Source organism: Gavialis gangeticus, unplaced genomic scaffold (assembly GCF_001723915.1).
Source record: "Gavialis gangeticus isolate Ggan-Ray unplaced genomic scaffold, GavGan_comp1, whole genome shotgun sequence".
Lineage (NCBI taxonomy): Eukaryota > Metazoa > Chordata > Crocodylia > Gavialidae > Gavialis > Gavialis gangeticus.
Genome location: NW_017729002.1, coordinates 4,221,556 through 4,243,476, shown reverse-complemented (window position 1 = coordinate 4,243,476; position 21,921 = coordinate 4,221,556). Strand labels below are relative to the sequence as shown.

The following is a 21,921-nucleotide window of genomic DNA, read 5'->3' as shown; positions in this document are numbered from 1 at the left end:
TCCTGTTTTATTTTATTTTTTTTTTTTTTACAGGTCTTATTCCCGTCCCCCTTTTCTGTTTATTTTTAATATTGTTGCCTTTGCTTCCTGAGCTGAAGGATACAGAGGAGCCCCCTGCTTCCACCCTCTCTTTCAGGTTTATTTTTCCTGGTTGACTTCCTGATGCAAAAAATAAAACACGATAAAATTGTTGTCTCTGGCCCCCACTCCAGCCTACAGCATATTGCAAGGTGCTGGGAGTAGTGTAAGGCTGCCGCAACCCTTCCTGTGGGCATGGTGTTGGAAAAGAGCTGCTGGGTAAGGTTACGATCTAGCAGGGAGCACTATCAAGACTCTGGCTGCTGTCGTCTGAGCTCTGGGGAGTCCAGGGAGCGGCAGGGATTAAGAGCAGCCTCTGGGGTTGTTCTGGGGCCCTTCAGCCCCAGATGGTCCAGTGCTGGCATGGTACCGAAGTGGTGAAAAGCCTCCCTTGGTCAGGAGTCAGGGCAGCAGGCAGGCAAGCAAGTCTCCAGGTAAGGATCAGGCCCCCACCGTTGTGCATGCACCATGGGGTTTTAGTTCAGTTTAGTTCTCCCTAAATTGAAGCAGTGGAAATGGTGGGTTTTTTAAAACCCATCACTTCAATTTAGGGAGAACTAAACCAAATTAAAACACCGTGGTGTGTACAAGCACCCCAGCTGACCCTGTGGCAGGAGCATGGAGCACGGGGACTTTCTATAGGGGATCCCCCACTGCATGCTTGCAGGTGCACCTGAGTTCCCCTGCTTGCAGACACCCCCCCCCAAAGCCCTGACTTGCCTGACTTACCCAGGCATATCCCTGGGGGACACATCTGGGTAAGCGGGGGTAGCCAGGCAGATGCTCCCGAGGTTTGAGGGGGCTGCCTGGGAATTTCTAAGGTGTGCAGGACTAAGCCTCTTAAGCCTGAGTAACTCCTGCCTGGGGAGGCTGGAGAGTGTGGAGCAGCTTCACGATGCCTGAGCTTTTCAACCATTAGCAAATAAAGCGGCCCAATTGATTAGTACCTTCTGTCGCAGCCACAAATTGGAGCATTTGTGGTGGGACAGAAGATTTGGACGTCTGCTTGCTTGCCTCCATAGAAATGTTTACGGCGGCATGAAGGTGACATCTACTTAGTTCCTTTGGCCACATCTTCATGAGATGCTGACGGTGCAGTTGTTACTTGGCAGTCATTTAGTACTTGTATTCACAAGTACTAAAAGACTGCAGCAACCGGAGTTACTGCGCAGTAGCATCGCCGAATGTCTTTTAGGTGATGCTGACTGCGCCAGAGCTCATGACTACTTCACAACTGCATAGAGTCACACTTCCTGCCATGCAACGCTACTGCGCAGTAGTAGCAAGCTACTGTGCAGTCAGCGCCTCATGTAGACATGGACTTTGTGTCCTAGTCTGCTACCTGATCCTAGTTTGCTGTTCCCTGGCCTGCTTCCTGCCTCAACTGTGCCTTGCCTAAGTCCTGCCTGCCACCACCACTTAGCCCTAGTGTCTGGACTCCTGGCTTTAGCACTCCTGGCTGGTTGACTTGCAGCTCTTGGACTTCCCAGGCTTGTGCCCTCAACCTCTGAACCATCCCTGATGTCTGGGTTGTGCCTGTGACATCTCTTGCACCGCATTTCAGAGACCATCGGCAACTTGGGTGTATTAAGTCCAGCGGCCTCAACCACAGGCCGTCAGTACAGGGGTAAGGAACGCAGGTTTCTTTTAACGCAGCAATGTCCCCGGCAGGATCTGGCCTTACCGTATACAGCACATGCACTCTCGGGTGCAAGTTCCAAAGCTTACGAACTTGCGGGGACATGACCTCAGGAAGCATGAGCCACCGCTGAGCTTACAGAGTTTGGTGTTCCCGTAAATCTGGAAGAACCCTGCACAAGGAAAGAGGCTCTGGGTTATCCTCCTGCAGAGCTGTGGCAGCACGACAATTTTCCATTGCCCCGGAGATGTGGGCACACCACCTCAATTGTCTCCTAGCATATCACGCAGCTCGAATAGTTGTAGGTCTGTGGGAGGCAGGGTGGATTTGCACCCATGTAGACCAAACTGAATCAGAGATTCAAAAGCTCCAGCTTTGGCAAGGAGAGAGCTCGCTTCATCAGATGCCATGAAGGGCGTGCAGGAAGCGGAGCTGCTAAATAGAAAGCAGTGATTAAAATGCAAAGAGGAGGGAAGTGGGGAGGAAGAAGGAGGGGGCACTGCTGAGAAATGCAAAGTGTTCAGGGTGAGTCTCCACGGGGAGAAGGACAGAGCAAAGCAATTAAACAGAATAATAAGAAACTGCCTGAACCGTCAGCACCTCTTAGTCGCTGCAGCTCAGTTTTGGTTTCTTTCTGCTTGTCAAGGACAATGCACCTCAGTTGCTCATGGGCTTAGAGGTGTTGAACCAGCTCCACATGCCATTGAACTGACCCTGATTTTAGAAACGGAAGAAGCTGAACACGTCCCTTCCAGTGGGAACTCCTGCCAGGGGGAGGTGAGACTCGGCATGGGCACTCAAGGGAAGACTCGGCCCTGTGGAAATTGCTTCTTTATGACCAGGCACGTCCCAAAGCCAGGTTCTCTGGGAAACGCCTCTGCCAAATTGCTTGGGACACTCCAGTTACACCATTTCTAACAGGAAGTGGCTTCCCCCCCACAACAAACCTCTTTCCTTCTCTCTGAGATCGTACCGATGCCTTGTCCTTTCTGTGCGCGCAGTCGCAGAGGATGTCCTTTCTAGGAACAAAGCCAGGCACAGAGACGTGGCAAAGTCTGCTCAATGTGGGCTAAAACACTGGATTCGTGGACTAGGGGTTCTTTTTCCAGCTTACTGGCAAGAAGACCTGACTTAATTGAGGGTAGTAAAGCACTGGAACAGGTTACCTAGAGAGGTTGAATCTGCATGCATTGAGGTTTTTAAGACCTGGCTGGGCAAAGCCGTGGATGAGGTGATATAGTTGGGGCTGGTCCTGCTTGGAGCAGGGGGTTGGACTAGATGTGACCCCCTGAATCCCTTCCACCCCTCCTTGTCTATGCATAATACCGCAAGCCCTAAGTTATTAACAGCAGTCAGCAGAGAAATGGAGACTTGGATTCAAGGTCTTTTGGGTCCCAGCCTGGTTCATTATCACCTGGGCTGACGAACATTGTAAAAGTAGTTTGCCCTGTTTTGTTGCCCTCCAATCCTTGTCTCTCATGCCGTGCTAAGCCAACAGCACATGCATTACAAGTGTTTAGGCCTCCGGCTCCCAGCAAGAGGGGAGACAGTCATATTTCAGCTGGTCCAGATTCAGTCAACTCTCAATAGGTCTTCGGGCAAAGGCAACATCAAAACAGGTAAGCGCTGTCTGCAAGAAGTCATGAAGCCAATTCAGAATTCTTCTAAAAAGGCAGAATTAATCATTATAATTCAATATATCAACATATAAGGTTAACAGGAGCTCACCAACATGTCCATTTTATTTACATCTTACCTGGGGCAATCTGGATCATGAAGAGGGAGACTGCAAACAGGAGGTAAAGGGTCCTCATGGCAGAAGGTCAGCCAGCGGGTGGTTCAGTGTCCCTGGAGAGGAAGCATCGAGGTAATGATGAAATAGAGAAAACCTGCATGTTTAGGACTCAGGATATTTTAGAGGATTGAGCTCTACTGTGTGGATGCTACTGATAGGGATGACACCTGGGCTGCAATCAGTTGGCATTGATGGTTATCCACACAGCATGACAAATGGCTGGAGCCTTTCAGGAAAATGCAGCAGTACAAGGACAGGTAGCTCTTAAAAACAAACATTTCTGGTGAGTCATTTTTGCCTGTAACTTATACCAGGTTTCTCACGGTTCTTTTGATCCCTGTTCCACAACTACATTTAGAGACAGGAGAAGGATTGCATGTATTTGCATGTTATTATCCAAAATAGGGTTGAAAGCAATGAAACAATTACAAAAAAAAAAAAAAGAGCAAAATAAAGGTAGCGGGTAGTAAAGGGTCCCAGTTTGACATTTATCAGCACAAATTTGGCAGGTGATTTTACAATTTACTAAGAAATAATTAACCAAATCAATTGACTCCGGACTTTTAGGTAGGCTGTTTTTCTGGTTCCACATCCTGCTTCCTGTCTAAACACAGCAGGATTCTTACCCACTTTGCATCACGCTGACTCTCAGTGGGAGATCCGGCATAGCCCACGTAAATGCAACCAAACCACTCTAAAGTTAAAACTGAGGAACCCAGTTTGGCCTAATTGGTAAGAATGACAGTTCACTTAATTATAGCACGTTAAACCATAGACGTTGCAGACAGACAATACTTTAAATTATTCTGCTTTCTCTGGGATGTTCTAGGCTCTTCAGCAACTTTAACTAAATCTTGAGATTTAGCTACATGTTATATAGCAATAAACAAAATCAATGGCCGGCAGCCCCCCGACCCTTAATTGCTCTAAGCTGCTGCCTTCTCTGGATCACAAACTCCATAGAGTTTCAAGCAAAGTGCTGAACCATTCAGGTTTGCCACCACTATCTATTTTTTTAGTATAGCTGAGCACAATTTCTTGTTTCAAATCATTCAAGGCTTATTCTGTGCAATGAATGTATCATTCTAGTATTCTGAATTGCATGCGGGTTTCCTCGTAATTTTTTCACACTCAAATTGAACTCATTAGTCAAATGCATTGCCAATTTTAATTGCATGTACTGTTGTCACTCGGCTATCTGCTTTTGTCTTCATACAACCAAGGCACCCTTGGGGAAAACAAAACACAAATATTTTTGCTCCATATACATTGCAGCTGATTGCAAGGTCAGTTCTTCAAAGCTGCCTTAAGTCCTACCTATGACACAGGACTGAAACAGGGTTAAAATTGCAATGGTTTTGCTATGCTTGGATAGGAGCATTCAGAGGCACCAGCTTCATCATAATGAGCCACATTCATATCATTTGATATTGATGCCATTTGCTCTAGTAGCTCAGCTATTCAAAGGGTTATGTGGTTTGGTTTTCTTTTGAGATTTCTGCCCAGATGGGAAGTTTAAAGACCTCCTCAGCATTAGTCGGAGGGTGTTAGTTCCTCGGGGAAGAAGCGTACCCGATCGCGAGTGCTGCCAGCTGCTGGACGATGACAATCTCAGTCTTGGTCTGTTGAATTCCAGGCGTTTTGGCTGCAGGGACAGAGGCCGGGACCCGAATGGCAGTTTTTTCCATCCAGTGTCTGAGGGTTGCTCTGGGTTGATTTCTGTCTTTAACAAAAATGTTGTGGATGCCTTTATTTCTGATGAAGTGTCCAATCAGATGGCGAGTTGGCCCTCCTCATCAGCCAGTGGTGGTGAAAAGAAACGCTTGGCTGCTCATCTTGCTGGGGTGATCTGACACCACCTGACTTCCTGCCCCTGGGGCAGGGGGTTGGACCCGATGAGCTGGAGAGGTCCCTTCCAGCCCTGGTGTCTATGAAATCTAAGAAACAAGAAACCGAGGTGTCTGTTGAATTCTTTCAGCTTCGTCACTGGAAAATTCAACCGTGTCTGTCCTGTCCGGGTTGGGGTGAGACCTGTTTGGCCACGGTGGTTTGTGGGAAACCACCACTGAGCACCAGTGGTTTTAGCTCTTATCAGCCGCCTCCTCCTTGAGGCCTGATTCCGGAGGCTGCCGTGTGATGTTTTATTTGGTAACGAGAGCAGCAACGTACGCTTTACCCGTGGCAGTTTCTTTTTTAGTCCTTTGAGCTGCTTGCAGAAATCCATGTTGTGAACTCACGAGAGGTTCTTTCACAAAATCTTTCTGCGCTCCCTCACCTGTCTGTGCTTGGCTTATAATTTTTCAGCAGGGATCCTGGTTTCTCTTTGTTTAAAAATTAATTTTTTTTTCTTTGTTTAAAAATTGCAAATTCTCTGATTCAAAAGCACAAAATCCATGTTTTTTCCATGACCAGAATGCAATTCCACTATATATATATGTGTGTGTGTGTGTGTGTGTGTGTGTGTGTGTGTGTGTGTATGTATATACATACGTGTGTGTGTGTGTGTATGTATATATATGTATACATGTGTGTATATGTGTGTATGTGTATATGTATGTATGTATGGATGTATGTATCAGCTGAGCACAATTGATACCTCTCTCTCTCTCTCTATATATATATATTTTATTGATCTGTTTACAATTTTAAAGTAATTTGGAAGCTGGCTAGTGCCTCAATCCTTATAATAAAATACATTCTAAATACGTATGAAGTATTACTACTATGAGCTCTGATTGCTTAAATACTTATACATTCATTCAAAAATCATTCAGTGCATAGATTTGATTAATCAACAACTGTATCTTGGTAGGTATGCTGTTTTATATAGACTTCATTGGGGTAGACCAACACATACACACAGGGTTATATTTCTGGAGATCCTGTTACCTGCTTCTCTTGTACACTTTATTTTCAAGTAAGCCAGATGCATTCATCTATTAAAAGATCCCTGTGCAACTGACAGTCAAACAGGGGATAAGGCATAGAAGTCATTTGCCTTTACAGCATTTTATTTGGATTCACCTTAGATTTTCACTTCTCATTGCCTTTTCACTGTATCACCTGAAGGTAACCGCTTCCGTATTATAAAGCAAATGAAATGTTAAGAGGGTTAGATGAGTATCTGTATATTGTAAAATGTTGTTTAAAATGAATTAGGTACATATATTTCTATATTATTCCATGATTATACAGATATTATTTTATATGCTGCTTACCTATCTTTCTAAAACACACAATGTCTTTTGAAACGCTTGTAATAGTATTGCTAAGGAAATCACCTTCACCGTGACGTTTCTCAGACTGCAGCGATGACCACATGATCTTCTCATAAACAAACTGGAGAAATGTGGGCTGGACAAAACTACTGTAAGGTGGCTGGACAACTGGCTCAATAGTTGCAAGCAAGTTAGGGACTATTTAGAAAATCTGGACATATACAAATCCATGGGGCCAGATGTGGTACACCCTAGGGTGATGAGGGAGTTGGCTGATGTGATTGCAGAACCACTGGGCATCTTTAAAGCCTGTAGTGATCAGGAGAGGTCCCAGATGATTGGAAACGGGCAAACTTAGTCCCCATATTTAAGAAAGGGAAAAAGGAGAATCCAGGGAACTACAGGCCAGTCAGCTTCATCTCAGCACCTGGAAAAATCATGGATCAGGTCCTCAAGGAATCCACTTCTAAGCACTTGGAGGAGAAGAAGGTGATTAGGAACAGTCAGCATGGACTCACCAAGGGAAAGTCATGCCTGACCAACCTGATTGCCTTCTGTGATGAGATGACTGGCTCTGGGGATGTGGGGAGACCTGTGGATGTTGTTTGCTTTGACTTTAGCAAGGCTTTTGATCTGGTCTCCCACAGCGTTCTCGCAGGCAAGATAAGGAAGTACAGGCTGGATGAATGGACTGTAAGGTGGATAGAAAGCTGGATGGGTCATTGGGCTCAGACGTTAGTAGTCAATGGCTCGAGGTCTAGTTGGCGGCTGCTATCAAGTGGAGTGCCTCAGGGGTTGTTCATGCGGCAGGTTTTGTTCAATAACTTCCTCAATGATCTGGAAGATGGCATAGAGCGCACCCTCAGCAAGTCTGCAGATGACCCCCAGCTGGGGGAGTAGTAGATATGCTGGAGAGCAGGGCTAGGATTCAGAGTGACCTCAACACATTGGAGGATTGGGCCAAAAGAAATCTCCTGAGGTTCAGCAAGGATAAATGCAAAGTCCTGCACTTAGGACAGAACAACCCCATGCACCAGTACAGGCTGGGGGTGACTGCGTGGGCAGCAGCTCTGCAGAAAAGGACTTGGGGGTTACAGTGGACAGTGAGCTGAATATGAGCCAGCAGTGTGCCCTTGTTGTCAAGAAGGCTAACGGCATCCTGGGCTGCATGGGTAGGAGCGTTGCCAGCAGATCGAGGGCAGCGATTCTTCCCCTTTATTCAGCACTGGTGAGGCCACATCTGGAGTCCTGTGTCCAGTTTTGGCCCCCCACTACAGAAAGGATGTAGGCAAATTGGAAGGAGTCTAGAGGAGGGCAACAAAAATGCTGAGGGGGCTGGGGGACATGATTTGTGAGGAGAGGCTGAGGCAACTGGGCTTATTTAGTTTAGAGAAGAGAAGACTGAGAGGGGATTTAATTTCAGCCTTCAACTAACTGAAGTGCGGTTTGAAAGAGGATGGAGCTGCCTGTTCTCGGTGGTGGCAGATTACAGAACAAGGAGCGATGGCTCCAGTTGCAGCGAGGGAAGTTGAGGTTGGATATTAGGAAGAAGCTTCTCACCAGAAGGGTAGTAAATCACTGGAACTGGTGGTGAGAGGTGGTGGACGCTCCATCCTTGGAGATTTTTAAGACCCAGCTAGACAAAGCCTTGGGTGGGATGATCTAGTTGAGGATGGTCCTGCTTTGAGCAGGGGGTTGGACTAAATGTGACCTCCTGAGGTCCTTTCCAACCCTCATTTTCTATCATTTATGATTCCTACTGGGACCTACCTTGAACCCCATGCTATTCAACATGTTTATTAGTGATTTGGATGCTGGTATGGAGAGCTTCTTGAGCAAGTATGCAAACAGCACCAACCTGGGAAGGACAGTGAACATGCTGGGGTATGGGAAGACAATTCAGAAGGATCTCAGCAGATTGGAAGGTTGGCCTGGAGATAAGAGGATGAAGTTCAATGTGAACAAATTCAAGGTGCTACACCTAGGGAAGGATAATCAAAAACACAAATATAAGATGGATGACACCTGGCAGGATGATAGCACTATGGAAAAGGATCTGGGAGTCTTGGTAGATCACAGACTGAATATGAGTCTGCAGTGTCATGCAGCTGCTTAAGAGGTGAATGCAGTTTGGGGCTGCATCAGTAGAAACATTAGATGCAAGACAGGGGAGGTGATAATGCCTCTCTATGTGGCACTGGTTAGGCCTCATCTGGAGTAATGTGTGCTCTTCTGGGCTCTACATTTTTTAAAGGACATAGAGAAGTTAGGGAGGGTCCAGAGGTGGGCAACAAGGATGATCAAGGACTTGAAAGGGCTGACGAAGCTAGGCATGTTCAGCTCGTGGAAAAGGTGCTTAAGAGGGAATGCGTTAGCAGTTTTTACATACTTGAAGGGTTGCTATAAAGAGGGAAAACACCTTTTCTTTCTTGCTGCAGAGAGGAGGACATGAACCAATGGCTTGAAGTTGCAGCAAAGTAAGTTTAGATTGGATATCCAGAAAAATTCTTCACTGTGAGAATAGTGAGGCAATGGAATAGATGCCTAGGGAGGATGTGGACTCTCCATCGCTGGAGGTCTCCAGGAAGAGGTTGGACATGCACTGGTTGGGGATAATCTAGGTGTAGCTATGCCTATGTTATACTATGGGTACTTCCCATGCTTCTGGGCTTTGCTGGTTGCCCCTGCCCTCTCTTTCTGCTATATGTGCCAGGGTGTTTTTAAGCCTCCCCCAAGGCGTTGCATGTTGGCTACCGTCACGGCTGGGGACTTTGACTGAGTTGTGTCAATGCTTGTGCTGGGGCCAAAGCCAGAGGTTCCTGTCTAGAGGATCTTCCCTTCTACTCAGGGTCAGACCAAGCACCCTATTTGGGGTTGGGAAGGAGTTTTACCCCATGGTCAGATTGGTACAGACTTTGGGGGTTTTGCCTTCCTCTGTAGTGAGACACATGGCCATCTACCTGGGATCTCTTGAGCGTATATTGACAGCATTTTATAGAAGCAAGACATCAGCTGCCGTGGTTCCTCTGTGTTACCTGTGGCAGGTTAGGGTGTTTGTGTTGTGTGTGGTGTCAGGGCCAATGGAAGACTTATGTAGAGTTTAGATGATGGATTATATGGGATGGTTTGGGTGGGGGTGGTCCTGCCTTGGGCAGGGGGTTGGACTGGATGGCCTCTGGAGCTCCTTTCTGGCCCCACTTCTCTCTGACTCTACGAACTATTGCAGATTGCCCAAGGTAGGTTTCAATGTGTGTGTATTCGTCGTGAAATCACACCTTATACTGCCATATCAAATGCAAGTGAATTGGCTATTGTGACTGTCTAGGCACAAAGTATGGTATGAAAAAGGAGGAGAAAATGATAAAAGCGGTTGTTACATCATCCCTTTGCAAACTGTTGTGGTTAGCGTGGCCAGCAACTGATCTGTTACTCAATCTAACTCCCCGGTGAAACGCAGAAACAGCATCTGTTCTTTGACATGATTTATGGTCTACGTTATGCAAAGGATTTTGGCCTGTGCTGGATTAACGGACATTATTCTTAATATAAATTCTGTTATCATTACACTCGACAAAACCTCATGACATCAGTATCCTAGGATGAAATATTTGTTCTGTGGACTGTGGCTCTTTGTACCTAAAGATGAGGGGAGGAAAAGAGGGAACAGAAAGAGCCCAGCTGCTCCAGGCACTTCTCTTTACTCTTCCCCGCTACCCATCTCTGTATATCCACCTTATGAATGCTGAGTAAACAGATGAATCCTCTGTGTGTATCTGTATCACACCCATTTCAACATACAGTCTTTTCGCTTCTCTGTTGTCTTTTTAAATTCAGGTAGGCCTGATATTTCAGAGGTGGGTGGTACGGACCTGGCAGCAGAGAGTGGTTAAGCAGAGATGGTCCTCTGCTTACATGCAAACAACCTAGACCAAAGCCCCATCACAGCAAGGGGAATGGGGTTAGTTGCCTTGCAATTAAGTCACCTGGGTGGTCTCTGACAACTTTGAATGGAGGCTGATATGGGATTGACCTGATGAGGAAGAGATGGTCCCATGCAGGGCAAAAGCTGCTCTGCTCAAGGCACCATTTTTACCAGTGCAACAGAAGAGGGGTAGATTCAGGGGCTTAACAAGGCAGGAGGAAATCCTGCCTTCCTGAAACATGTCTTTCCTTTTGCATGTTGATCATTAGGAGAGAGTTTCCATATCAGACCCTAACTGCTCGGATGACTCTACTTTCCCCTTCCGCACAGCCTAACTGTATCAGTGGCTAGGCTAGGACTGGGATACGTGAGTTGGGCTCCCAGTTGTACAGCACAGCCCTGGAGGAGCCTGGGCAGCTCCCTTTGTCTCCATCAGCCTTGGCTCCATCTTGATAAAACAGGGTTAATAATAATACTACTAATAATAATGCATCAACCTTCTCCATTTCCTATGGTGGTGTTGTCTATGGTGGGGTTTTCTTCAGCATCTGGCACAGTGCATCTCTTATCTGGATTGAAGCTTCACCCTAATGAAAACACGTGCAAGAACAATGATGGTTGAAACGTGTTACATCTGCAAGGACTGTGGAGCAACCTCATATGCACTCATGGATCTCAGCCTACTGCATCCCTGATAAACCCTTCCCTTGATACCAGGAATATGGAAAGTTAATAGCTGACCGTGTTCATTGAGGATGCACCAAAGTCCTTAACAGCTGAGGTATCACTCAGAAAACGTTCACTTGGCTTCCATCTGACACATCTAGTCACAAAGGGGTCTGAAGTCCCCCTTGGGCTCCTCAGCTGTCAGATGTGACTGGTTGGTTATGACAGTGATCTTCCTTCCACTGGTTTTAGGTGCGTGGACTTGTTTTGGGGAACCTCCATGCGGTCTGTTTTTGGAAAGGCGGATCCAAAAGGTGCAAAGAATGATGGAACTAGTCCTCGGCCTGCTTCCCACCACAGCAGATGCATGCACACTTCCCCAACATGATCGCAGATCACCTTGCTTTTCTTCAAAGAAGACTATCACAGCCAGTTGTGGGGGAAGTGTTCTCCTCTGGGATTCCTCCACAACCTGAAGTGCTCAGTAGCCCAAAGGAAATGTGCTCCAGACTTCCACGGGCATGGGATCCAATGACTGGGAAATCCTGGCAATCCTGCCCAGACCGTCAGACATGGAACCACCTGCAAAAAGAAAAGGGAGTCTCAGATTTTTGATACCATCCATCAAATGAGGGAGTATATGAGGGTTGGCTTCATATCACAAGCCTGACAGAGATTGTCTCACATTTGGTCCATGATAACCAGACATGTCTGGTTAACTCCAGCACAAGGAATTCATTTTCCTGCTCCATGATTCTTCTCCAGTGTTTTAATGGGGATGGACACATGCACCTAAGCAGGTGAATGACCATCTCCCTTGGTGGCTTCTGAAGAAAATTCCAAACTTCTCAGCATTGATCTCTCCTCTCACTGTCTAAAAGGTGTCTATTTTAGTATTCCCCCTCTTCAACTTGATTAATACTTATGCTTTGCTGAAGTTTAAGGGGTTAGACTCACTGCATTACCCATGTAGAAAATCAGTCACCAAATCAACAAGGCCACCAAGTAATCCTGGCATAGTCTCCTTTTGGACTGTAAGGAACATCTATTCTCCGGTATGTGCATTATGAAATTCCAGGCATAAAGAACATAATATAGAAAATGAAGAAGAGCATGACACATGGTGGAGTTACTTTCACAACTTAGCGAGAGTTTGTGGTTAGCCTAGCCAGGGACTGTTGCTGTTCGTCTAACTCCTCAGTGAAACTTAGAACCCGAACCTGCTCTTTTAAGACCTCCAGCCTGGTTTTGCCAAGGAGTCTGGCCTGTACTTGGATATACCTGATGGAAAGTTTGGGTAGGCCTTCTTCTGTAGGTCCCACTTTGATACCTAAGGCTGGGCAAGACTCATGTCCTGCAAGTATTGTCTGTATGGCAAGTTCACTTGGCAAAAAATGCATGGGAAGTTCTCCGCTACTGCTGGTCTCCCCACCAGGGGAACTTGTGTAGGGGCCTGGGGGAGTCTGCATGGCATTGTGCTGACTACTTTGCCACAGGGACACATGCTTTAATTCAGGGTCTGACGTACCTGTTAGGACAAAATGTGTTAGGGCTGTTCATGTAGACATGATGCTGACATGTTTGTGTAGACAATGAACCTAGACAATCTCTGCCACTAAACCAAGCCTAAGGTCGTTCTTTAAGATGACACTGATAACACCTGATGACACGTGTGGGCTGAGGCATTGTAGTAGGTATAAAATTAAGTAGAAGACTTAATTAGGCCTATGGTGATGGGTCTCTCTGCTAGTGGGCCTCCTTGCTATATCCACAAGATCCCTGAAACGGCAGCATTGACCATGGGAAGCTTACCCTGGGACCCTGGTTGCTAGTCCATGTGTTATTAGTGCAAACGAATAAACTCTGGTGCAGTTAGTGCTGGAGTTTACTGTTCTTGGGTGCTACGTTGGAAAGTGCGCCTGGGACTGCAGCACTGAACCAGGTTGAGCAACCCCAGCTGGCAGGGGGCCCAGGGGCCATCCTGGAGCTGCTCTGACCTGACTCAACATGCTGTAGGAGGGCTGGCTGGGGCATAAGGGTGCTTCAGTGTGGAGTTAGCTGACAGGCAGCCCCCTGTGCTAAAGCACCCTTGTGCCCCAGTGAGCTCCGCCACTGTCTATACGTGTGTTGCTATGGGGTAAATAACTCCGCTGTAGGTTAGAGCTTGTGTTCATAAGTACTAACTTGCGGTGGAATTAATTTGCTTTCTCTGTCCTAATAGAACTGCATGTGTAGATGGTGATATTTTGCTGCAGAGCTAATTAGGCAGCTCCGCAGTAAACATCACGTGTAGGTGTGCCTACCCCAGAGGAAGTAGGTGCCCCTGGGCCAGCAATGCTGGAACTGGCAGGGCTCAGTTTCTCCATGGGATTGGGTCCTGTCTTGCTCCTGGTGTGGCACAGGGAACTGTAGGATCTAGGAGTTCAGGTATAATAGGCCTGCGAGAGCCAAGAGGCTGGGAGCGGGGGGACCAGAATGGTGACCAGCTGATTAAGGGATGAAGTATGGAGCTTTCGATAAGTCTCACCCTATGGGCATTTGGGTGGGGAGACCAGTGGTAGGGGAGAACTGGAAGTATGTGGGCTGGGCTGCGGTAAAAGCAAAGCAGACACAGAGCTAGGAGCAAGGACACAAAGGCCTGGGGTTCTTCTCGGGCCAGAGACACCTCAGCCTCCCCTGGGCTTTGCCATGAGGGCCACTTGCATAGTGCCTGGGTGCTGTGTCACCGAGGAGCAACATGGAGGGTCCTGCCCAGCGGGGGAAACTGCCATGAGTTCTTGTTGGGAGGGTTGAGCAGATTGAGTTTGTGCCTGTTTGTGAAGAATGTTTCCCCAGAGGACTGGCACACAGCACAGTGCTGTGCTCATTGGCTCTATACCCACAGCACTGCCTTTGTGTGGGGCTCCGGTCCCTGCCTCTGGATGTGAACATCTGCCCCAAACTCCTCTGAGCTGTGTGGACTTGCTCAGGAAATGCTCCTCCTGTTGCTGATTTCTGCACAGGCTGGGAGGACAGGCTCGCTGCAATGCTCCACAAGAGTGAAAAGAGGGATTTCAAAGTGAATTGCAATGATACACGGGGGGGAACTGTTGGGCTATTTGTTGAAAGATGTAGTTTGCCCTGCTAGTCTCAAGTCAGTCAGAAGACAGACTGGAAATGTACCTTTACAGATTAACTAAATAGTCTGTATATGATATATGGTTATACATATTATTTATATATATCTATATATTAGCTATAGATATATAGATGTATATATGTGTGTGTGTATGTGTAAATATATGTATATAATATATATATTACATATATAATATATAAACACTTTATAAACACCCTGTGTGTGTGTATGTGCATGTGTATATGTGTGTGTGTGTGTGTGCGTGCGTGTGTGTATACATATACACAGAGAGAGAGAGCTATACATATTATATACATATATGTATATATATGTGTGTGTATATGTCTACATATATATATCATAAAAGATCTTGGCATCTGATGAAGTGAACTCGGGTTCATGAAAGGTTGTGCTATCTATCTATCTATCTATCTGTTATGCATATGATCATATAAATGATCTCTCTCTCTCCCTCTCTCTATATATAAATACAGGGTGTTTATAAAGTGTTTATAAAGTCCTTGTGCAACTTTAAAGTTTAATAACTTCGGATATACACCAGCACCACTTCCCTTGGAAGTTGGTTCCAGATCCTAGCCGCCCTGACAGTGAAGTAGCGCCTTCAGATGTCTAATCTAAACCTCCTCTCCAACAACTTGTGGCCGTTATTCCTTGTTATGTGGGGGGTGCTAGGGGAAATGAGGTCTCTCCTAAGCCCTTCTGGTCCCCCCTAGTGAGTTTATAGACAGTCACCAGGTCCCCCCTCAGCCTTCTCTTGTGGAGGCTGAACAGGTTCAGGTCCTGAAGTCTCTCATTGTAGGGTCTGCCCTGTAGTCCCCGGATCATGCGGGTGGCCTCCTCTGGACCCTCTCCATGTTGTCCACATCCCTCCTGAAGTGCGATGCCCAGAACTGGACGCAGTACTCCAGCTGCGGCCTGACCAGTGCCGCACAGGGGGGAGGATCACCTCCCTAGACCTGCTCAAGATGCACCTGTGGATGCAGGACAAGGTGCGGTTAGCTCTGCCAACCGTGACCTCGCATTGTCGGCCCATGTTCATCTTGGAGTCAATAATGACTCCAAGATCCCTTTCTGCCTCCGTGCTCTCAAGAAGGGAGTTTCCTATCTTATAAGTGTGCTGCTGGTTACTACTGCCCAAGTGCAGCACCCTGCACTTGTCAGTGTTGAAGCGCATCCTGTTTTTGCTAGCCCAACCCTGCAACCTATCCAGGTCTTGCTGCAGTCTTTCCCTCCCTACTAGTGTGCTCACCTCTCCGCAGATTTTGGTATCCTCAGCAAATTTAAACAGGTTGCTTTTCACCCCGTCGTCCAAATCACTGATAAAGAGATTGAACAGCGCGGGCCCAAGGACCGAGCCCTGGGGGACTCCGCTGCCCACTTTCCCCCAGGTTGAATATGACCCGTCCACCACCACCCTCTGAGTGCGACCCTTGAGCCAATCTGCAATCCATCTGACTGTGTAGGCATCAATCCCACAGTCGCCCAATTTTTTAATGAGGATGGGGTGGAAGATGGTGTCAAAGGCCTTGCTGAAATCCAGAAAGACTACATCCACGGTGGCATCTGCATCCAGTGCTTTTGTGACCTGATCACAAAAGGCAATCAGGTTGGTCTGACATGATCTGTCCCTAATGAAACCGTGCTGGTTGCCCTTGAGCATCATCCCTGAAGCTGGCCCATCACAGATGTGCTCCATGATGATCTTCTCAAAGAGTTTCCCTAGGATCAAGGTAAGACTCACGGGCCTATAGTTGCCCGGGTCCTCCCTCCTCCCTTTTTTGAAGATGGGGACCACGTTAGCTATCTTCCAATCATCTGGCACCTGGCCCGAGCACCACGAGTGCTCGTAAAGCCATGCCAAGGGCCCTGCAATGACCCCTGCTAGCTCCCTCAACACCCTGGGGTGGAGAGCATCTGGACCCGCTGATTTAAACATGTCCAGCCCCTCCACAGTCTCTCTAACCCGGTTAGTTCAAACAATGCTGCCTTTTATGCAGTTTTTCCATCCCTCCCCCAGAGCACTGGGATTGGAAGAGACCTTGGGGAAGGATCACAGTCACTGGCCAGCTACACAGTCAATAATGACAGCAGTCCTTGCCCACCACTTCCCCCTCCATCTCGTTACTTTATTTTCTGTTTCCCTGCAGGCAAGCCCAGCTTGAGCTTTGAAACTCGAAACGTTTCGAAATTTTTGAACCACTTCAACTTGCCTCGTTTTGATCTGAGGCTGTTTCGAAGCTTGTTGTTTCATTTCAGTTTCGCTGTTTTGAGCTCAAAACCAGTCCAAACAGTGTCAAAACGAAACTGCCGGTGAAATTTTGCACAGCCCTACAAAATATAAGCAGGCGGCCTGGTTCCTCGGCTGCATGCTGGAGACCTGCAGCTCCACACACAGGTCCTCCAGACTGTGTGGTTCTGGGAAGGACGGCTGCTTGCAGCCTCCAGTGGCTCTAAAAGGCAGCTGTGTTGGCAGAGTCATTCCACTTTCTGAAAGGGGCACAATGAGCAGTATTGTAAAAGCCCGTTGTATAGGAGACTGACTTCATGCCTGGATGTGCCATCTTCTAGAGATGGGGTGGGATGTCCAGAAAGGACACCCCAGTGTGCGTAGGGGAGGCTTCTGTAGCAACACAACTACAGCCAGTTACCTTAGGTATCTCTGGAAGCTGCAATCAGGCGAGAAGGGTAGTCCTTATAGCTTCTTTAGACAGATGAGGGGCCAGTTAATAGAGATGCAGATTAAAGGATATCTTGTGGCCTCTGTTTGCATATCTGTCTGTCTGCACTCCTGTGATCTCCTGGGTTTTCTTTGTTTCTAATAATATACAACTGAAAGTGGCCTTTGACCTGGCTTAAAGAGACATGAGAACAAGGGAGGCAGGGGGTCGGACTAGATGATCTACTCAGGTCCCTTCTGACCCTAGAAACTATGAAACTATAAACTATGGATTTGTCCTTTAACTTTTCTGGAGAAACACTCAGTGGTTGTGTTTAGACACAAATTCAAATTCAAAGGTCCAAAAGGAGGTGCAAAGGAACCTGGATTTTAATCTCCTATTCACCTGGAGTTCATTGCGTATTCGTCTCTGCTGCAGTAACAAATGATCGCATGACATCGTCTTAACTGAGCTTTTTTGAACATTTAGTTCAGGAAGAACGTTTAGCTCAGGAGCTTTTAATCTGCATTGCTTTCCTGGTGGAGCATCCACTGCACTGACGAGAAAACTAGATCAAATCCAGCTTTGCCTTGTGCATTCACCAAGGGCTAAACCAAATATTGGAGAGGCTGCCATGAAAAAGGGAGAGAACAATGTTGTCCTTTGCCACGGAGGGCAGGACACGATGCAAACAGCAGCAGAACAGATTTAGATTCAGTCTCAGAAAAAGAAAAAGCTTCCTACATTTGTTGTAGGAGCAGGATGACAATGGAACAAGCTGCCCGGGGAAGTGGGGGTATCTGCTTCGCTGGAGATTTTTCAGAGGTGTCTGGCTAAGCATTTCTTGGGGATTGTATACAGACAGCGCATCCTGCCTTTCTGCAGGAGGTTGGGTTAAATGACCCTTGACATCCCTTTCACTGCATGACTCTACCTGGATTAGAGCAGAATGGGAGTGTTCCACTGATTGCAATGGGGCTAAGATTGGCATCATGGCAATGGGCTCTAATCCAGGCCATTCGTTACAACGCTTGACACGGACACAAATGCCATGCCTGGCAGTAGCTAGATGGCACTCTGAACTTGCAGTGCCAGGGACAAGAATAACATTAACCGTGAGACCTGGAGGAAACCACCGTAAGCTCCTTTGCATTGAAACAGCATTGATTTACAATCACTGGAGCTGGATCCAAATGAACTCGGGGCTAAGTTCATGCCAAGAAGAGCTTTTCCCCACTGAAACTTTCCAGGTGTCTCCCTTTAGTACTGTCCAAATTCCTTTTTGTATTGCCCAGGCATTATATATTCAGAGATTTTTAAGGCCACGATGGGTGTCAAAATCATTTAATCTTCCAGCATAACCCATGCCATATAATTTTAGGCATCAAGCCTGTTGCCTTGTATGTCAAGGTAGATCATGTCCTTTAGAAAGACACTTACTCAGAGACTCTAGTAGTTTGCAGAATTTACCCTGTCTTTTGGCAATCAGTATAGATAGCTAATGACCCCCTCCCAAAACCTGCATGGTGCAGTAGATCCTGAATCATCTGTACCTGGCTGGTTTGCAAGTCGCTAGATTTGCAGTGAGTTCCTGAATTAAGGATAGGCCACTTAGCTGTTTGCTATGGCTCGTATTTCAAAGGGTACCACCTCTCTGCGTAGGCAGGGCCCATCAGTGCTCTCGTGCAACCAGCTGGAGAAGCAGCACCCTTTGAAATAAAAGCTGCAGCAAATAACTGGAGCCCTTCAGTGCTCCCTCCCACACAGCTGTGTCACTGTGCTTTGCTGGCTAATTTGCTAACCCTCATCTTTCTTCTATGGAAAAATGTAACCCGGCAGACTTCCCTTGTTCTTTAAAATACATTTGGCTAACTTTGGTTTCCAGTAGGGCTGTGCGAAGCTTTGGGTGCTGATTCGATTCAAAGGAGATTTGGCCCGATCTGGTGGCCAAATCTCTGAATCTGAATCCAATCAGAGGACCAATTAAAAGGTCCAAATTGATTCGCAGCTCTCCAAATCTTCAGAAAAGATTCGGAGAGCTTCAATGATTTGGAGAGTCTCTGGTGGCTGGTAAGTAGGGGCAGAGTCATGGGGGATGGAGGAGGGCATGGGGGGGGACCCCTGCCAGGCCCTATCCCCTGCCTGCTCCCCCAGCCCCCCCATGGCTGCCCTGCCTGCCCCAGCTCCCGGTGCTTTAAAAAAAAGCACCACTCACTTGGTGCTGCTGGGCAGGGGTGGGGGTGATCCCCACTGCCCCCCACTTCCCTCTCCCTGGTTGCCCTTCCCCCCCAGCTCCAGCCCTTTAAAAAAAACAACTCAAGAAAACCCCTGGGACTCGCCCCTCCTGCAGCGGCATTGGGGTGTCGGGGGGCTTGTTGAGAGCCCCCCACATGGCGCAGGGCAGTGGGGGAAGCGGGGATGGCCCGTGCTGGGCTGGAATGGTGTGGAGCCCCCCATGCAGTGCGGGACAGTGGGGGGAAGCAGGGATCTCCCCCCACCCAGCAGCACCCACCGAGTTGGGGCTTTTTTTCCCCCGGGTGCCAGGAGCTGGGCTGGGCAGGGCAGTCATTGCCGGGCTGGGAGAGTGGGCGAGGGATGAGCCTGGGTGATTCAGAGATTCAACCGAATCAATTCGGGACAGTGAGTTGAATCACCGAATTGAATAACTGTCCCCCAGATCAGCTGAATCTGAATCCGAAGCGAATGCTAGCCGCTTTGCACAGGCCTAGTTTCCAGCCACTAAATCTGTTAGATTGAAAAGTCCTGCAATAGGATGTAAGTTCTCCCAGGGAAGATGCTTACACGCTGGCATTAAATAGCTTCGTGGGTTTTCCTTGGTTAAGTGTATGGATTACACCATCCGTAAGCACAGTTTGAGGATGAGGAGCTTCTCCTTCAATACCTTCATATTTTAACTTTCCCCTTATCTGCTTACACTGCCCTCATGGAGATAAGTGGCCCAAGTTGTTCTAATTATTTGTGCAGGTAACCCTGCTGAAAGCCAGTATAAATGAAGTGGTGGTAAAGTAGATATGGCCACCGGGGTCTTATCCCTACTACCAACCCCAGAGACGCAAATGCTGATCTAGCTGACCTAGTGGTGGTATCAGGGGGAAACACTTTATAATGCCTCCTTTGTGCCTACAAAGCCCCAAAATCTCATGTCATGGTCCTTACAGATGCCATTATTTCTGCCAGGTTGCTATTTCATGACACAGACTCAGGTCCTATTCTACCTCTTAGGCATATAAGGATTTAGCTTCTGCTCACCCATGCATATATTACTGCATTGCCAGGGTGTGTCCAGATGAGTGTGGATGTTTGGTTCCTCCGGGACAAGTAGTGGCGGCACACCTTGCACCACCGCTACTTGTCCCCGGGGAACACCCATGGCACACAAGCTTTGGCATGCAGCAAGTTACCATGGGTGGGGTAGGGGAGGTTGGGGCCAGAGCTGGGCTGCCCCCAGCAGCCTTACCTGGGGTCCTGGGGGCCTCCCAGGGCTGCAGCAGTGGTGATTCTGCTATGAAGAGCCTGGTTGGCAGCTGCGGCGTGCTTTTTGAGTGGTGCATGCTGGTGTGTGCGTGCTGCTCTGCTTTTATTTTCTTGCAGATTTTTTTGACCCTTGTATATCCGGGAGTCAAAAAAGCCTGTGGGGGGGAAAAAAAAGCAGCATGGAGAAAATCTAAATGTGTGGCATGCGGTGCCACAGACGTATTTGCAGCGCTACTATTTATTTATTTATTTATTTGCAATGATGGCGCTCATCTGGATATAGCCCCAGAGGCCAATCCTGTTCTGCCCTGCAGAAAGCCTCAACCAACCTGGCAATGAGCTGTCAGGAGCTTTATGCACCTCTGGAGAGTGAACCTATTCTGTCCAAGGAGATGCATGTACTTAACTCAATGGGCAGAGTTTTGGGCATCTTTATACACCTTTCCTTTAAACAAAGAGCCATTGGCTAAGAGGCACAAATAGCAATGGAGAGGGGCAAAACCCAAAGCATTCCCTCTCCTATTGGCTTGCAGTGGTCTTATGCTCTCCTTCTGGCCCCATGACTCTCCCATTCTGCTCCACCCAAAGGGTCACCGTCTGGAGAAGGGCTAGGGTGGCATCCTCAGCCTTGCTTAGCTCATAGCCTGAGGGTAGGACACTTGGTTAGGAAGTCAGAGATATGTATTCAGGGCCCCTGAGGCTGATGAGGGTCTATCACTTAGGTCTCTCATATCCTGGAGAAAAGCTTTACTCATTTCAGCAACTGAGAAAGACATGGGCACCTTCCCAGAGGGCAATGCCAATCAGTTACTGCATGCAGTTTCCCTTTGATTCAGGTTCTGTGCATTGATGTGGAGCTTATGCACTTCCCAGGGGAAAATGGATCATGAGAGAGATGAGGCAGAGGCAGGTGGATCACTTCCATAGAAGTCATTAAATCCCAGAAAATGAGGGTTGAAGGGACCTCAGGAGCTCACATCTAGTCCAACCCTCTGCTCAAAGCAGGACCAGCCCCAACTACATCATCCCAGTCTTTGTCTACCTGGGTCCTGAAAACCTCCAAGGATGGAGATTTCACTGCCTCTCTGCGTAACTTGTTCTCGTGCTTTACTACCCTCCTAAGAGCCTAGAAAGATTGTTTTTTTTCCCTGACATGTAACCTAAACTTCCCTTGCTGCAACTTGAGCCCATTGCTCCTTGCTCTGTCATCTGCCACCACTAAGAACAGCCCAGCTCCATCCTCTTTGGATCCCCCCCCCCACCCCTTTTCAGGTAGTTAAAGGCTGCTATTCAATCCCCCTTGCACTCTGTG

General features: G+C 47.6%; 1 long non-coding RNA gene across 1 annotated transcript in view; it reads right to left on the bottom strand.

Annotated features, from left to right (window-relative positions):
• The window catches only part of LOC109290729, an 11,311-nt gene extending 5,941 nt beyond the window's left edge, over positions 1-5,370 (bottom strand). The window contains exons 1-3 of the long non-coding RNA XR_002095665.1: positions 5,085-5,370; positions 3,474-3,565; positions 1,763-1,889 (exon numbers count right to left, since the gene is read on the bottom strand). This is a non-coding gene — a long non-coding RNA (uncharacterized LOC109290729). The remainder of the gene's footprint in view (positions 1-1,762; positions 1,890-3,473; positions 3,566-5,084) is intronic.
• Between the last annotated feature and the right edge of the window lie 16,551 nt (positions 5,371-21,921).